The following is a 16,262-nucleotide window of genomic DNA, read 5'->3' as shown; positions in this document are numbered from 1 at the left end:
TTCGTACTAAGAAGTATGCAATCCTTTCAAAACTTAAGGAAACACACTTGTTAGAATATAGGAAATTTTCCTATATTTCTATTGTCTACCTGTAATCGATACCTGTCATCGTAATTGATGTGTTTGCGCGTGGGTGCAATCGATATGTTTGCGCGTGGGTTGTTTTTTTAGTTGGAATCGCGTTGTTGTGGTATACGGAGAGATTGTTAAAAAATAATATCGTAAAATAATATAATAAATAACAAATAAAATATATAAAATATTTATTATTTTAAATTAGTGAGAAAAATTTTCGTTTTTTGAAAATAAATCTATCAATCGTGATGGTGTATAAAGAAAGAAAAGACCAGCAGAATAACAACCCTTTCATTTGTCTTCATTTTGGAATCTTCAATTATCAGGTAATATTCAGTGACGCTAACCTCTTGTAACAAAAATGGTTTATGATTTTTTATATTTATAGGTATTGAAATTGTAAGGCAGCAACTTATTAAAAGTGAAAAGTACAAGAAGAAGAAAAAGTGCGTTTTACAGTTGATAATATCACATGGAAATTGGAAATAGTGGAATAATAAACTAATATTTTAAGGAGATTCGATGCTGTTGATTCTTAATAAATATATTCAATATATTAATAAAACATGTCTTTTATTGAAGATAAAATTGCTTATATAAATAAATAAAATTGTATTTAAAAACGAAGGCAAGCAGTTCTAATTATGAAGTAAAAGTTTTATCACAAATGTGTAAGATTTGTCCAAATGAATGAAAAAATTTCAATAAAATCATTCCATATATGAATTCAAATCAGTTAAATTTTTTCATTCTGTAGTATAGTGTTAACTAATATAGGGAATGTATTATACCTAATTTCTACGAAAATCACATCGTTCAAACAAATAAAAATGTCTTTGGCGCTATACGAAGTTCAACTTTCTTCACAATGAGTTCATTTTAACTTAAAGAAGGGGTCACTTTTTTCTGGGTGGAGAAGTAAAATCTGGAAATTTTACTTTCAGTTTCAAGCAAGTTTCATGATCAATGCGCCTTCTATACCCTCAAGAAGTGAAATCGGTCTATATGGAGACCTTACCAAATGGAGCGATAATAAGTATATACAGCAGTAAGTTCGGCCGGGTCGAATCTTAAATACCCACCACCATGAATTAAATATAATAGTTTCCTTTAAAAATTTCAGGGGGGTATGATGACAGATATTTTCCCAAGCAGATCAGTTCAAACAGTACGCTTCCCACAGATACATGTAAAGATTTTACCTATGAAGATTAGATCAGATTCTGAATTTATAAGAACCATTTTTTGTTGGAGTTGTAGAGGAATCATAAACATCTCTTGTAAGTGTGCAAGATAATGATGAAATAACGCCTTGATTTGAAATCTAAAATCTGTAGATTTTTATCCCAATTATTTATATGATTACGAGAAGTAAAATCTGGAAATTTTACATTCAGTTTCAAGCAATTTTCATGATCAGTGCACCTTCTGTACCCTCAAGATCTGAAATCGGTCTATATGGAGGACTTACCAAATGGACCGATAAAAACTAAATCATATATACTTTTTTGTGGGTCTCAAAAGCCAGCATATTTTAAATTTATGGCATATCGGATAAAAGCTACAATTTCTAGAAACCCTAGGAGTTAAATCGGGAGATCGGTCTATATGGGGGCTATGCCAAAAACATGGAGGGATACACACAACATTCAGCGCATCTAATTGTAGTTCTAGAATTTTGACCCCAAATCGGAGGGCCGGTTTATAAGGGGGCTATATCAAAATCTGTACCGATACACAATATATTCGCCATACCTATTTATGGTCCTAGAATACCTAGATTTCCAACTTCAGGCAAATTGGATAAAAACTACGGATTCTAGAAGCCCAAGAAGTAAAATCGGATGATCGGTCTATATGGGGGCTATATCAAAACATAGACCGGTACACACCATTTTCGACACATCTCTTTAGTTTCCTAGAATACCTCTACATGTCCAATTTCAAGCAAATTGGATAAAAACTACGGATTCTAGAAGCCAAAGAAGTAAAATCGGGAGATCTGTTTATATGGGGGCTATATCGAAACATGGTCCGATAATCACCATTTTCGGCACATTTCTTTATTTTCTTAGAATACTTTTAGATTTCCAATTTCAGGCAAATTGGATAAAAACTACGGATTCTAGAAGCCCAAGAAGTAAAATCGGGAGATCGGTTTATATGGGGGCTATATCGAAACATGGTCCGATAATTAGCATTTTCGGCACACTCTTTTATGGTCCTAAAATACCTCTAGATTTCCAATTTCAGGAAAATTGGATAAAAATCGGGAGATCCGTCTATATGGGAGCTATACCAAAACATGGACCGCTACTCACCATTTTCGGCACACCTCTCTATGGTCCTATAATACCTCTACATATCCAGTTTTAATCAAATTGGATGAAAACTACGGATTCTAGAAGCCCAAGTAGTAAAATCGGGAGATCGGTCTATACGGGGGCTATACCAAAATATAGACCGGTACTCACCATTTTCGGCACACATCTTTAGTGACCTAACAGGTATGCTGATAAGTCCCCGGTCTAACAAAGAAAAACACATTTTTTGTCAAAATTCGTTTTTATTATTCAACATAGTTCCCTTCAAGAGCGATACAACGATTATAACGACCTTCCAATTTTTTGATACCATTTTGGTAGTACTCCTTCGGTTTTGCCTCAAAATAGGCCTCAGTTTCGGCAATCACCTCTTCATTGAAGCCAAATTTTTTCCCTGCGAGCATTCTTTTGAGGTCTGAGAACAAGAAAAAGTCGCTGGGGCCAGACCTGGAGAATACGGTGGGTGGGGAAGCAATTCGAAGCCCAATTCATGAATTTTTGCCATCGTTCTCAATGACTTGTGGCACGGTGCGTTGTCTTGGTGGAACAACACTTTTTTCTTCTTCATATGGGGCCGTTTTGCCACGATTTCGACCTTCAAACGCTCCAATAACGCCATATAATAGTCACTGTTGATGGTTTTTCCCTTCTCAAGATAATCGATAAAAATTATTCTATGCGCATCCCAAAAAACAGAGGCCATTACTTTGCCAGCGGACTTTTGAGTCTTTCCACGCTTCGGAGACGGTTCACCGGTCGCTGTCCACTCAGCCGACTGTCGATTGGACTCAGGAGTGTAGTGATGGAACCATGTTTCATCCATTGTCACATATCGACGGAAAAACTCGGGTGTATTACGAGTTAACAGCTGCAAACACCGCTCAGAATCATCAACACGTTGTTGTTTTTGGTCAAATGTGAGCTCGCGCGGCACCCATTTTGCACAGATGAATGATATGACCAACACGTTCCTTTGATATCTTTAAGGCCTCTGCTATCTCGTATCAACTTCATTTTACGGTCATTCAAAATCATTTTGTGAATATTTTTGATGTTTTCGTCGGTAACCACCTCTTTCGGGCCTCCACTGCGTTCATCGTCCTCCGTGCTCATTTCACCACGCTTGAATTTTGCATACCAATCAATTATTGTTGATTTCCCTGGGGCAGAGTCCGGAAACTCATTATCAAGGCAAGTTTTCAGAAAACAGTATTTTATCAAAACACGAAATTCCTTTTTTCCATTTTTTCACAATAACAAAAGTTGCTTCACAAAAGACGCTTTATCTCACAAACTAATTGACTTACAGACGTCAAATTTTGATACGAATCATTTGAAGGTTGGTACTATATAAAAATAATATGCATTTAATACTAGCGACACCATCTGTCAGACCGGGGACTTATCAGCCAACCTATTACTAATATAAGTGTAAAATTAAATATAGTTCCTACATGTAAGAAATTTCTAGCAAAAGCTTGCAATTTCTCTATCTGACGACTGTGAAATATAGTCTCTCTTTTGCTGGCTCTAAACGTGTGAACAAACGGTTTCTAGTCAACATTTTTGAGCGGAGTTAATATCGTAATTTTTGGGGCAAAAGTCGGAAATCGACATTTCCTATTGTTTGAGTAAAAAAATCGTCAAAATGCCGATAAATCGGCAAAATTTGCAGCCCCGCTCTGTTGTTGAAGCAATTTAAGATAACATTGTCTTATCGGACATGTGCTTAAAAAGTCTTATGTGGGTTCCAAGCAAAATCTAATACCAGTATAATTCACCCCAAGACAGAGTTTTTGAAAACTATGTCATGAACAATACAGCATACTCAACTCTTACCTTCAACTCATGGCAAGAGAAAGAAGAAAATATCCATTTAAATCATGGACATTTTATATTCATATGCTTGCCTCCACTTCACATACACATTATAGCTGAGAGTATGTAAATCCATTCACACGCTTGCATTCACACATACACACACTTACCTGATAGCAATGCCATCTTTTATCCTCTGAACCGTAGCCGTGATACCATTTTCCATACCACGACGATTGGAAGGAAGAGAGGAATTTGCATATTTCACGGTTGCCACAGTTGGTAGAATTCTATCAAAAATGGTAGATTTTTTCCTGCTTGGTAGATTTTGGTAGAATTCTGTTTTGGTAAATTTTGCAAAATATTCCTATTTGACAAAACTAAAATTTTGACAAAATTTTCTATAGATAAAATTTTGACAAAATTTTCCATAGAAATACAATTTTGACAAAATTTTCAATAGAAATACAATTTTGATAAAATTTTGTATAAAAATAAAACTTTGATAAATTTTCTATAAAAATAAAATTTTGACAAAATTTTCTACAGAAATAAAATTTTGACAAAATTTTGTATAAAAATAAAATTTTGATAAAATTTTCTATAAAACTAAAATGTTGACAAAATTTCTATAGAAATAAAATTTTGACAAAATTTCTATAGAAATAAAATTTTGACAAAATTTTGTATAAAAATAAAATTTTGACAAAATTTTGTATAAAAATAAAATTTTGACAAATTTTGTATAAAAATAAAATTTTGACAAAATTTTCTATAGAATAAAATTTTGACAAAATTTTCTATAAAAATAACATTTTCTAAAAATAAAATTTTCTATAAAAATAAAATGTTGACCAAATTTTCTATAGAAATACAATTTTGACATTTTTTGTAAAAAAAAATGTTGACAAAATTTTCAATAAAAATAAAATGTTGACAAAATTTTCTATAGAAATAAAAATATTCTATAGAAACAAAATTTTGAAAAATTTTGTATAAAAATAAAGTTTTGAAAAAAGTCTCTATAGAAATAAAATTTTGACAAAATTTTCTACAAAAATAAAATTTTGACAAAATTTTCTATAGAATAAAATTTTGACAAAATTTTCTGTAAAAATAAAATTTTGCCAAATTTTCTATAAAACTAAAATTTTGACAAAATTTTCTACAAAAATAAAATTTTGACAAAATTTTCTATATAAATAAAATTTTGACAAATTTTTCTATAAAATAAAATTTTGACAAAAATTTCTATAAAAATAAAATTTTCTAAAAAGATAAAATTGGCTATAAAAATAAAATGTTGACCAAATTTCTATAGATATACAATTTTGACATTTTTTATACAAAAAAAAATTTTCAATAATAATAAAATTTTGACAAAATTTTCTATAGAAATAATAATTTTCTATAAAAACAAAATTTTTTATAAAAATAAAGTTTTAAAGAAATTTTCTACAAAAATAAAATTTTGACAAAATTTTCTATAAAACTAAAATGTTGACAAAAATTTCTATAAAAATAAAATTTTCTAAAAAGATAAAATTGGCTAAAAAAATAAAAAGTTGACCAAATTTTCCATAGAAATACAATTTTGACATTTTTTATAAAAAAAAATGTTGACAAAATTTTCAATAAAAATAAAATGTTGACAAAATATTCTATAGAAATAAAAATATTCTATAAAAACACAATTTTGGCAAAAATTTTCTTTCGATAGATATAAAATTTTTTTTCGATAGATATAAAATTTTGTCAAAATTTTCTATAAAAATAAAATTTTGACACAATTTTCTATAAAAATAAAATTTTGATAAAATTTGCTATAAAAATAACATTTTGACAAAAGTTTCTATAAAAATAAAATTTTGACAAATTTTCTTATAAAAATAAAATTTTGACAAAATTTTCTACAAAAATAAAATTTTGACAAAAATTTCTATAGAAATAAAATTTTGACAAAAATTTCTATAGAATAAAATTTTGACAAAAATTTCTATAGAAATAAAATTCGGACAAAAATTTCTATAAAAAAATTTTGTATAAGAAAAAATTTTTGTTAAAATTTTCTAGAACAATAAAATTTCGACAAAATTGTCTATAGAAATAAAATTTTGACAAAATTTTCTATACAAATAAAATTAAAAAAAAAAAATCTATAGAAATAAAATGTTGACAAAATTGTCTATAAAAATAAAATTTTGACAAAAATTTCTATAGAAATAAAATTTTGACAAAAATTTCTATTGAAATAAAATTTTGACAAAATTTTCTATAAAAATAAAATTTTGACAACATTTTCTATAGAAATAAAATTTTGACAAAATTTTCTATAGAACTAAAATTTTGACAAAAAGTTCTATAAGAAAAAATTTTTTAAAAATTTTTCTTAAAAGGCTATAAAAATAAAATGTTGACCAAATTTTCTATGGAAATTTTTACATTTTTTATAGAAATAAAATGTTGACAAAATTTTCTATAAAAATAATATTTTCACAAAATAGTCTATAAAAACAAAATTTTCTATAAATATAACATTTTAATAAAATTTTGACAAAAGTTTCTATAAAAATAAAATGTTGACAAAAGTTTCTATAAAAATAAAATTTTTTATAAAAATAAAATTTTATATAGAAATTAAATGTTGACAAAGTTTTCTATAGAAATAAAATGTTTACAAAATTTTTTATAGAAATACAATTTTGACAAAAAAAAAGATTTTTTTCGGTAGTCTTTTTTTGGCAAAATTCCCTACAAATTTTGGTAGATTATTTTTGGCTCGAGCGGCAACAGTGTATGTGATACAACTCAAGTGAAAAATAAGAACCACAATAAAACAAATTTGCAATGAAAATTTCTAATGAAAACAATTCTTCGTTATTTTTAAATTTCATAAGAGTTGAACATTCGCCTTGGCAAACAGTGATAAACTTTATGGGGTCACATCAACTTATGCTCTTTATGCTGAAATCACACTCACACACACACGCAAACACCCATCACGTTTCTGTCACATATTCGCATTTTTGTTTACATGGTGATGACATCACCCAACCCCAATGGGTCACACCATTAAACATAATGTACTCACATTTCGATACACTTGCGGTATACTGCATGGGTATATCCCATATGCATCTCAGTTTTGATTATCATTCATGTTGGAGGAGTAATGGTGTTAAAACATATGTATCGCCGACATGAACTCATTTATTTTAGACGGATATTGATAGTCTCTGTGGAAGTGTGGTCCCTATTCCTAGAATCTGGAAGAGACAAGGGATTTTATTTTAAGTCACGTAGATTATACAGATGGGTTTTCATGATTTGTCGCCTCCAAAAACATATATGACATCACTTCCTTAGTGCTGAGGGATATTTATTTGAATATGTGATATTTTATATTCGGTATCGAAGTTAAAAATGTGACATATTTCGCTGACCGAGAAAATAAAATAATATAAATTATTTTTTACTACATCCAAAAAAGAGCCTAGAGCATTTTATTATACGAAAGCATTTCAGTAAAAACTTGGTATGTATATAGTTGAGGTGAAAAACTCATTATCACATGTTTTTTTATCTTTACACCCAGCAATATCTTCTGCTTGGAAATAATGTATTACTGGCAACGAATCTCGTTGTACATGAGTGTAACATATTACTCAAGTGCACATCTCTCGACTCGACAATTTCGTGTCTCTAATTTACATCGTGCACCACTGAATGGAAAAGGGTTAGTGCATATATAAGTGCAGTATATGTAGAAGTAGACGTGATATAAACACGTTGTGTTTGGAAAATATATCCGGGACCACTTTCTAGGTCGATGTAGAAATGTCCGTCTATCCGTGGGTTCATCACTTAGACTAATCTTGTGTTCATTTCGATCGCTGGTGAGTTGAAATCGATTATACCAAGTATAAAGGAGTGGAAAGAAGGACGCATACATTTTGGAGACCTGAATATTTATACGAATGGTTCGCAAATGGAGGAAGGCACTGGCAGTTGTATTTACTGCAAGGAGTTGAGGATCAGGGATGGTGGATGCAGCATCTTTCAGGCGGAGGTATTTGTCATTGCGAAAGCTGCAGAACTACTGTTGATAAGACCGATACTCAGGAGCCATATTAGCTTCTTCAACAACAGTCAGGAAATCCGAACATAACGTCGAAAAAAGTCGGCCACTGTGGTAGAAAGCTTAGAGCTCTGTGCTGGGTACCTAGACATTATGGAATAATGGTTAATGAGGAGGCGGATGTGCTGGCTTAAGAAGGCGCACGCGTGACGAATAACATCGTTACAGATGTCTTCCCCCGCTATATTTATCTACTTGCAGTATCAATGTCAAATACAATGATTTATGAAAAGGAAGTTGGGCCTCCTATGTGAACTTCGAGCAAATCATACTGATATGGGGCGACACATAGAGATGATTTGAGACCACTGATAGGTTAAAGTGACAGCCCGATTAAGATTCAGGCTCACTTAGACTATTCAGTCCATTGTGAGGCCGTGATCGTCTAGTGGTTAGGACCCTACGTTGAGACCACTGATAGGCATCGTAACAGCACACAACACACTTGGGAAACCCATGGTAAGGATTGGCTTAATGACTGACGATATTTGTATAAGGTATTTGGACCCGGAGGCAACAGAAGACTCCTATCATTTTCTGTGCCAGTGTGCAACATTATCCTTTGAAGAAACAAGATACTGGGCTCATTTTTCTTTCAGGATATAACGGATGTACGGAACTGTCATTTGTAGTATATATGTTAATTGCCTTCATGAAGGCCTCGGGATGGAAGACCTATAAAGCTCTTTCTTTGGAACTCGTCTGGAAACTCGAATGCGATTGATGAAGGTGAAGGAAAACAACTATGAGGAAACACAATGTATCAACAGGGTCTAAGTGGGTACCAGCCCCTTTTGCTACGAGCTGGTTTCATTCTCTATAACTTAACCTAACCTGACCTTTGCGTTCATTTATTTATCCCAGAATAACACATACGAAAATAATCCCGAATAATTTATGTGCGAATACGGCGATATGACTGACATTGGCAAGGAAAGCAAAAATAAATGAGCGAACAAACAATGTGCTTATGTTAGTTAGTTTAAGTGAAAACCATTAAAGTGAACTAGTTCAGCCAAGTGTGACATGTTTTTCGGATTGACTGTAAAAGGCAGATCATTGATCATTAACGCAAGGGACTAAATGAACACAAGACTTATACTTGTAATTTATGATGAACTGGACAAGAGCAATGAAAGAACTTGAAATGAACAAGTCACTGACCGACAATGAACTAGTGAAATAACTAATCGAACTAGTTCACCGAATGGAAGACAGCAAAAGTGAGCGATCATTTCATTGAACGCCAATGACCAACTCTCTTTCAAATCGCAGTGAAACCATTTAGAGAAGCTTTGAAATACCCAGAAATCTTGGCAGGATAAGTGGCAGGAGATATACCACGGCTGATAATCATCGAATCAGAGAATGAACCTTAGGCACTTTTAATGCAAAGCGAGCATGCTCACCATTGCACCACGAAGCTCTAACATATGTATCGAAGGAGATGTCTATCACGTTATGTTTGGCAAATATACCCAAGACCATTTTCTGGCTCGATTTAGAAATGTCCATCGGTTCATCCGTATGTGAAGATATCTTGACAGTATAGGTCGCAGGTTTTGTCCAATCGACTTCGAATTTGGCACAACTATATTTTTTGGTTAAGAATTGATGCCTGCTGATTTTGGAAGAAATCGGTGCAGATTAGGTGCATATTAGTTTTGGTATTGTGACAACTCATTATTTTTTTTCTTACTTAGACTACTCAGTTCATAGTGGTACCTCAGGTGAACTGCTTCCTTGTGAGGGAGTGCTGCCCGATTCTATGTTTAGATCAGTGTCCAGGGATATCTTTCTTTGAAACCACATGTTTAGTTGAAGGGGCTAAATCACCATTGAAAATCTTATTGGTGTTCTGTCGAATCCGGGAACGAACTCAAGAAACTTGCTATGCAAGGCGCGGCTGCTCAACATAGCATCACTCAGCTCTATATATAGAAGGATACGTGATAGAGACGCGTTATCTTTGGAAAATATGCCCTGACCACTTCCAGAGCAATGTCCGTCTATCCGTTGGATCATCAGTCTGTGAACATATTATTACAGTCTAGGTCGCAAGTTTTGTCCAATCGACTTCAAACCACCGCTGAAAATCATGTTAGTGTTCGCTCGACCCAAGACACTTTTTATGCCAGGCGGACAAGCTCACCATTGCACCACAGTGACTCCATATTTTACTGAAATCCCGCAGCTCTCATTATGGGATGTGTAGGGCCAAAGTATGACTGTAGACTGTAGATTCGAAAGGGTTCAGTTGCGCGGGGAACTGTAAGGTCAGAAATCTGAGTGGCGAATCTGCAGGTCCACAGGTCAATGTCGGAAGAGGTCAAAGAGTAGGCTCGCAGACCTCAATGAGAGAAATGTAGGCCCGAAGATCTTAATATGAGAATTGTAGTCACCAAAGGTTCAGTATAGTAACTGTAGATCCGAATGGTTCAGTAGTTCAACTGTATTTCTAAAGTCTTACTATGAAAACTGTAGGCCCAGGTCTCAATATGCGAACTCTGGGTCCAAAGTTTTCAGTATGGAGACTGTAGGCCCTCAGCTCTCATTATGGGATGTGTAGGGCAAAAGTATGACCGTGACTGTAGATTCGAAAGGGTTCAGTTGCGCGGGGAACTGTAAGGTCAGAAATCTGAGTGGCGAATCTGCAGGTCCACAGGTCAATGTCGGAAGAGGTCAATGAGTAGAAGAGGTCAAAGAGTAGGCTCGCAGACCTCAATAAGAGAAATGTAGGCCCGAAGATCTTAATATGAGAATTGTAGCCACCAAAGGTTCAGTATAGTAACTGTAGATCCGAATGGTTCAGTAGTTCAACTGTATTTCTAAAGTCTTACTATGAAAACTGTAGGCCCAGGTCTCAATATGCGAACTCTGGGTCCAAAGTTTTCAGTATGGAGACTGTAGGCCCGAAAGGTCCCAGTGGAAGAAATTTAGGCCTGAAATCTGATGAAGGACACTGTAGGTCTGCAGGTGTTAATGTGAAAACCTTCGACTCTCAGGTTTTAGTATGAGAACTGTAGGTCGTAAGATCTGAGTATAGGAACTGTGGGCCCCAAGATTTCAATATAGAAAATGTGGGACCAAAGGTACAAGTATGGAAGGACCGAAGGTATGGAAAATGATCGAAGGTTTTAAAATAGGAACCAAGTAGGGCTCAGTAGTGGTAAGTAACTGTAGATCCTAATGGTTCAATAGTTCAACTGTATTTCCAAAGTCTTAATATGAAAACTGTAGGCCCAGGTCTCAATATGCGAACTCTGGGCCCAAAGTTTTCAGTATGGAGACTGTAGGCCCGAAAGGTCCCAGTGGAAGAAATTTAGGCCTGAAATCTGATGAAGGACACTGTTGGTCTGTAGGTGTTAATGTGAAAACCTTCGACTCTCAGGTTGTAGTATGAGAACTGTAGGTCGTAAGATCTGAGTATAGGAACTGTGGGTCCCAAGATTTCAATATAGAAACTGTGGGACCAAAGGTACAAGTATGGAAGGACCGAAGGTATGGAAAATGACCGAAGGTTTTAAAATAGGAACCAAGTAGGGCTCAGTAGTGGGAGTTCCTTCCTGAGTAAGCAACTTCTGGTCCGCAGGTGTCAGTGCTTAGGCTCACATGTCTTAGTAAGGGAAATATAGGTTCGAAGATCTTAGTGTGGGAACTGTAGGTACCAAAGTTTCAGTATGGTAACTATGGTTCCGAAGATGTAATAGTAGAAGTGTAGGCCCGAAGGTCTTACTATGGAAACAGTAGGCTCAGGTCTCATTAAACGAACTGTGAACCCGAATGTTTCAGAATGAGAACTGTGCGACCAAAAAGTCTCAGCGGAAGAAATTTAGGCCTGAAATCTGAATATCTAGATCCGCAGGTGTCAATGCGAGAACCTTCGGCTCGCAGGTCTTAGTATGGAAACTGTAGCACATAAGATCTGAGTATAGGAACTGTTGTGGTAGGACCGAAGGTACCAGTATGGAAACATCGTGCTCGAAGCTTTCAAAAGTTCAGTATGTAGGAAAAGCGGGGATCTTAGGCTCGCAGGTCTCTGTAAGGGAAATTTAGGTCCGAATATCTCGGTATGGCGACTGTAAGCACCGAGAAGACTCAATAAGATAAATGTAGGCCGAAATCTGAGTAAGGAAAATGTAGGTCCGCAGGGGTCCGAGCGTCCAATTTACGCTCGCAGGTATTAATATGGTAAGTGAAGGCTGTCAGATCTAAGTGTAGGGACTGTGTGTCCAAAAGGTCCCATCAAGAGAAGTGTAGGCCCGAAATCTGAGGAAAACAAATTTTAAATCCGCCGTATAATCTGAGAATGGGAAATGTAGGGCAGAAAGGCATCAGTAGAATAAATGTAGCCCCGAAATCTTGGTAAGCAAAATTTAGATCCAAAGGTGTCAGTGCTGGCACTTTAGGCTCGCAAGTTTTGTAGGCCGAAGTCTTGGTAATGTAGTTTGCGGGTATTTTAGGCTCGCAGTATGAGAACTTTCGTCCGTAAGATCTGAGAAGAACTGTATGATTTATGATCTAAGTAGAGAATTATATGCCCTACTGTCTCAGTATGGGAATTGTGGAACCAATGGTATGAGTATGTCAACTGTAGTCTCGCAGCTCTCACTGTAAGAACCTCGAAGTTTACGTGAAACATTTAATTTGCGTAATTTCTGGTCATTTCATGTGGATGTTTTACGTCCTTGGCGTGTGTGTTATTATGGTTTGTAGTTGGTCAAGAAATAGATGCGGGAGATGAGATGACTAAATAAGTAATCATATATGACAGTGCACATTGCCATGTGAAAACCCCGAAGAACAATGACACCCAACATTGAGTTGCGCTAACTTATCTCACATAAAGCCAACATATCTCACAATTTACTTCGTTAGCCAATTATTTAACTGTCTGATGTATGTGAACACGTTTCGGTCTGGTCTCTCGGAGCAAGCCATCATTTAACTGTTTTTCGAATAAATTAATCTCCTGCCACATTTGGCATTTAATTTATGGTCTAGCATGTAATGGAAATGTTTGTAATACTTTTCTACTCCTCTGAGGACAAATTAATAAAGACCAATTACAAAAGTCCTTATTAAAAACGTGCTGGAAGCAACCATCAGCAGTTTGGAACATTTCAGATGTTTCAAATTAGTCATCTTAATTAGGTAACATTACACCGAAAACAATAAACAAAAAAATAAGCAACCAAATATTTTAACTTTCCCATAAGGTTTCTGATATCGATGTGAGACTAAGATGTCGCTTCTAAAGTAAAATTTTCAGGAATCTAAATGTAGGTAAGCAGGAGTCAGTACGGGATATTTGGGCTTGCTGGTCTTAGTATAAGACTGTAATCCTTAAAATCTGTGAATGGGAAGGTCTCAATAATTTGAAAAGTGTAGGTATAGGTCTCAAAAACGGAGCTGTAGGATCGAAGGCTTCTTTCGATCCTCATGTAGGCCTGAAGTCTTAATAATGAAAATGTAGTTCCTCTAATGTCAGTAAGGGAACTTTAGGCTTGCGGGTCATAGTATGGGAAACGTAGACCTTAAGATCTGTGAATGGGCAATATGGCTTCAAAGATCTCAGTATGGAAATTCTAGGTCCGAAGGTCCTAGAATGGAAACTGATTGCTCCAAGCTCTAAAAATGTCAGTGTGGGAAATATAGGTCCAATGATTTCAGTAATTCAACTGTGTGGTTGAAGGTCTTGGTATCAATAGGGGAACTATAGGCCCGAAGGTTTCAGTATGCGAACTGTTGACTCGAATTGTTTCAGTGTAATGAAGTCCTAAAGATCCAAGGAGGCCCGCAGAAGTCAGTAAGAGAACTTTAGACTCGCAGGTCTTAGTATGAGGACTATAAGCAGCAAAATCTGTAAATGAGAACTGTGGGCCCCCAGGGGTATCAGTATGGAAATTGTAGACCCGAAAGTTCTTGTATGGAAACTGCTTGCTCGAAGCTCTAAAAGTCTCAGTATGAGAACTAGATGGCCAAAGGAATGGAAAAAGATAAGGAAACTGTAGGCCAAGGTTTCAATATGGGAACTGTAGGACCTAAAGCTTCATAGTGGAAACTGTAAGCCTTAAGATCTCAGTAAGGGAACTGTAGGTCCGCAGCAGTCATTGCAGAAATTTTTAGCTCGGGGGTAGTATGGGAACTTAAGCTATAAGATCTGTGGATGGAAATTGTGGGACCGAAAATCTCAATATGGGAATTGTACGACCAAAGTTCCTAGTATGGAAACTGCTTGCTCAAAACTCAAAAAGGTTCTGTTTGAGAACTAGAGGGGAAACTGTAGGTACTGGAAACCTATGGTACTGGTATTCCCAAAGGTCTCAATGGCAAAAATGTAGACCCGAAATTTGAGTAAAGTTCCAGTATGGGAACTGTATGACCGAAAAATCTTAGTGGGAGAAATTCAAACCCGGAATCTGATTAAGGAAACTTAATTTACGCAGGTGTCATTGCGGGAAGTTTAGGCTCGCAGGTCTTAGTATGGGAAGTGCAGGCCATAAGGTCTGAAAATGGAACTGTAGGTCCGTAGGTATGGGAACTTAAGCTTTAAGATCTGTGGATGGAAATTGTGGGACCGAAAATCTCAATATGGGAATTGTACGACCAAAGTTCCTAGTATGGAAACTGCTTGCTCAAAACTCAAAAAGGTTCTGTTTGAGAACTAGAGGGGAAACTGTAGGTACTGGAAACCTATGGTACTGGCAGTCCCAAAGGTCTCAATGGCAAAAATGTAGACCCGAAATTTGAGTAAAGAAAGTTCCAGTATGGGAACTGTATGGCCGAAAAGTCTTAGTGGGAGAAATTCAAACCCGGAATCTGAATAAGGAAACTTAATTTACGCAGGTGTCATTGCGGGAAGTTTAGGCTCGCAAGTCTTAATATGGGAAGTGCAGGCCATAAGGTCTGAAAATGGAACCGTAGGTCCGAAGATCTCAGCAGTAGGTACCGTAGTCTTATGGCCAAGGTATCAATAGGGAAACTGTAGGCACATGTATCAATATGGGAACTGTATGCCAGATAGATCGCAATGGGAGATATGTAAACCCAAATCTGATTAGCGAAAGTTAAGAATCGCAGCTGTCAGTGCGGACAGTTAGGCTCGCAGTTCTTAGTATGGGAACTGTAGACCGTAAGATCCGAGAATGGGAACTGTAGGTCTGATTATCTCAGTAGAAGAAATGTAGGTAATATTGTCTTTGTAGAGAAACTGTATGCCCGATGGTCTGTGAATAGGCACTGTGGACCCAAAATACTCAGTACCTGAACTGTATTCTTTTAAATCCAAAGATTTCAGTATTGTACTATAGTACTATGAACAGGAAAGTCTTACTATGGAAACAGTAGGCGCAGGTATCAATAGGCGAACTCTTGTCCCGACGGTTCCATTATGGGAACTGTATGCCCAATAGATCGCAACGAAATGTGAGTAATGAGGGTTTCAGTATGGGAACTGTAGAACTCATTAGAAAAATTTAGACCCGAAATCTGATTAAGGAAGCTTAAGGTGCGCAGGTGTCAATGTGGGAAGTTTAGGCTTGCATATCATGGTATGGGAAGTGCAGGCTTGTAGGTCCGAAGATTTCAGTAGAAGAGCTGTGGGTATTATGACTTTATGACAAAGGTATCTATAGGGAAACTCTAGGCACAAGTATCTATATAGGAACTGTATGCCCGATAGATCACAATGGGAGAAAAGTAGACCCAAATCTGATTAGCGAAAGTTAAGAATCGCAGCTATCTGTGCGGACAGTTAGGCTGGCAGTTCTTAGTATAGGAGCTGTAGGCTGTATGATCTAAAAATGGGAACGGAAGATCCGAAGATCTCTGTAGAATAACTGTAGGTCCTATGATCTTTGTAGGGAAACTGCTTGTCCGAAGGTCTCTGTATAGGGACTTTGTAA

The 16,262-nt window shown here is 35.6% G+C and overlaps 1 long non-coding RNA gene across 1 annotated transcript; it reads left to right on the top strand.

Moving 5' to 3' along the window:
• Window positions 1–201: 201 nt before the first annotated feature.
• LOC142242844 (uncharacterized) lies at window positions 202–640 on the top strand. The gene is made up of 2 exons (XR_012724210.1): window positions 202–401; window positions 464–640. It is a non-coding gene; the product is annotated as an uncharacterized LOC142242844 (long non-coding RNA).
• The last annotated feature ends 15,622 nt before the right edge of the window (window positions 641–16,262 follow it).

This window comes from Haematobia irritans, chromosome 1 (assembly GCF_050003625.1).
Source record: "Haematobia irritans isolate KBUSLIRL chromosome 1, ASM5000362v1, whole genome shotgun sequence".
In the NCBI taxonomy this organism is placed as follows: domain Eukaryota; kingdom Metazoa; phylum Arthropoda; class Insecta; order Diptera; family Muscidae; genus Haematobia; species Haematobia irritans.
Note: the sequence above shows the minus strand (reverse complement) of the source record. Positions and strands in the feature narration are given on the sequence as shown.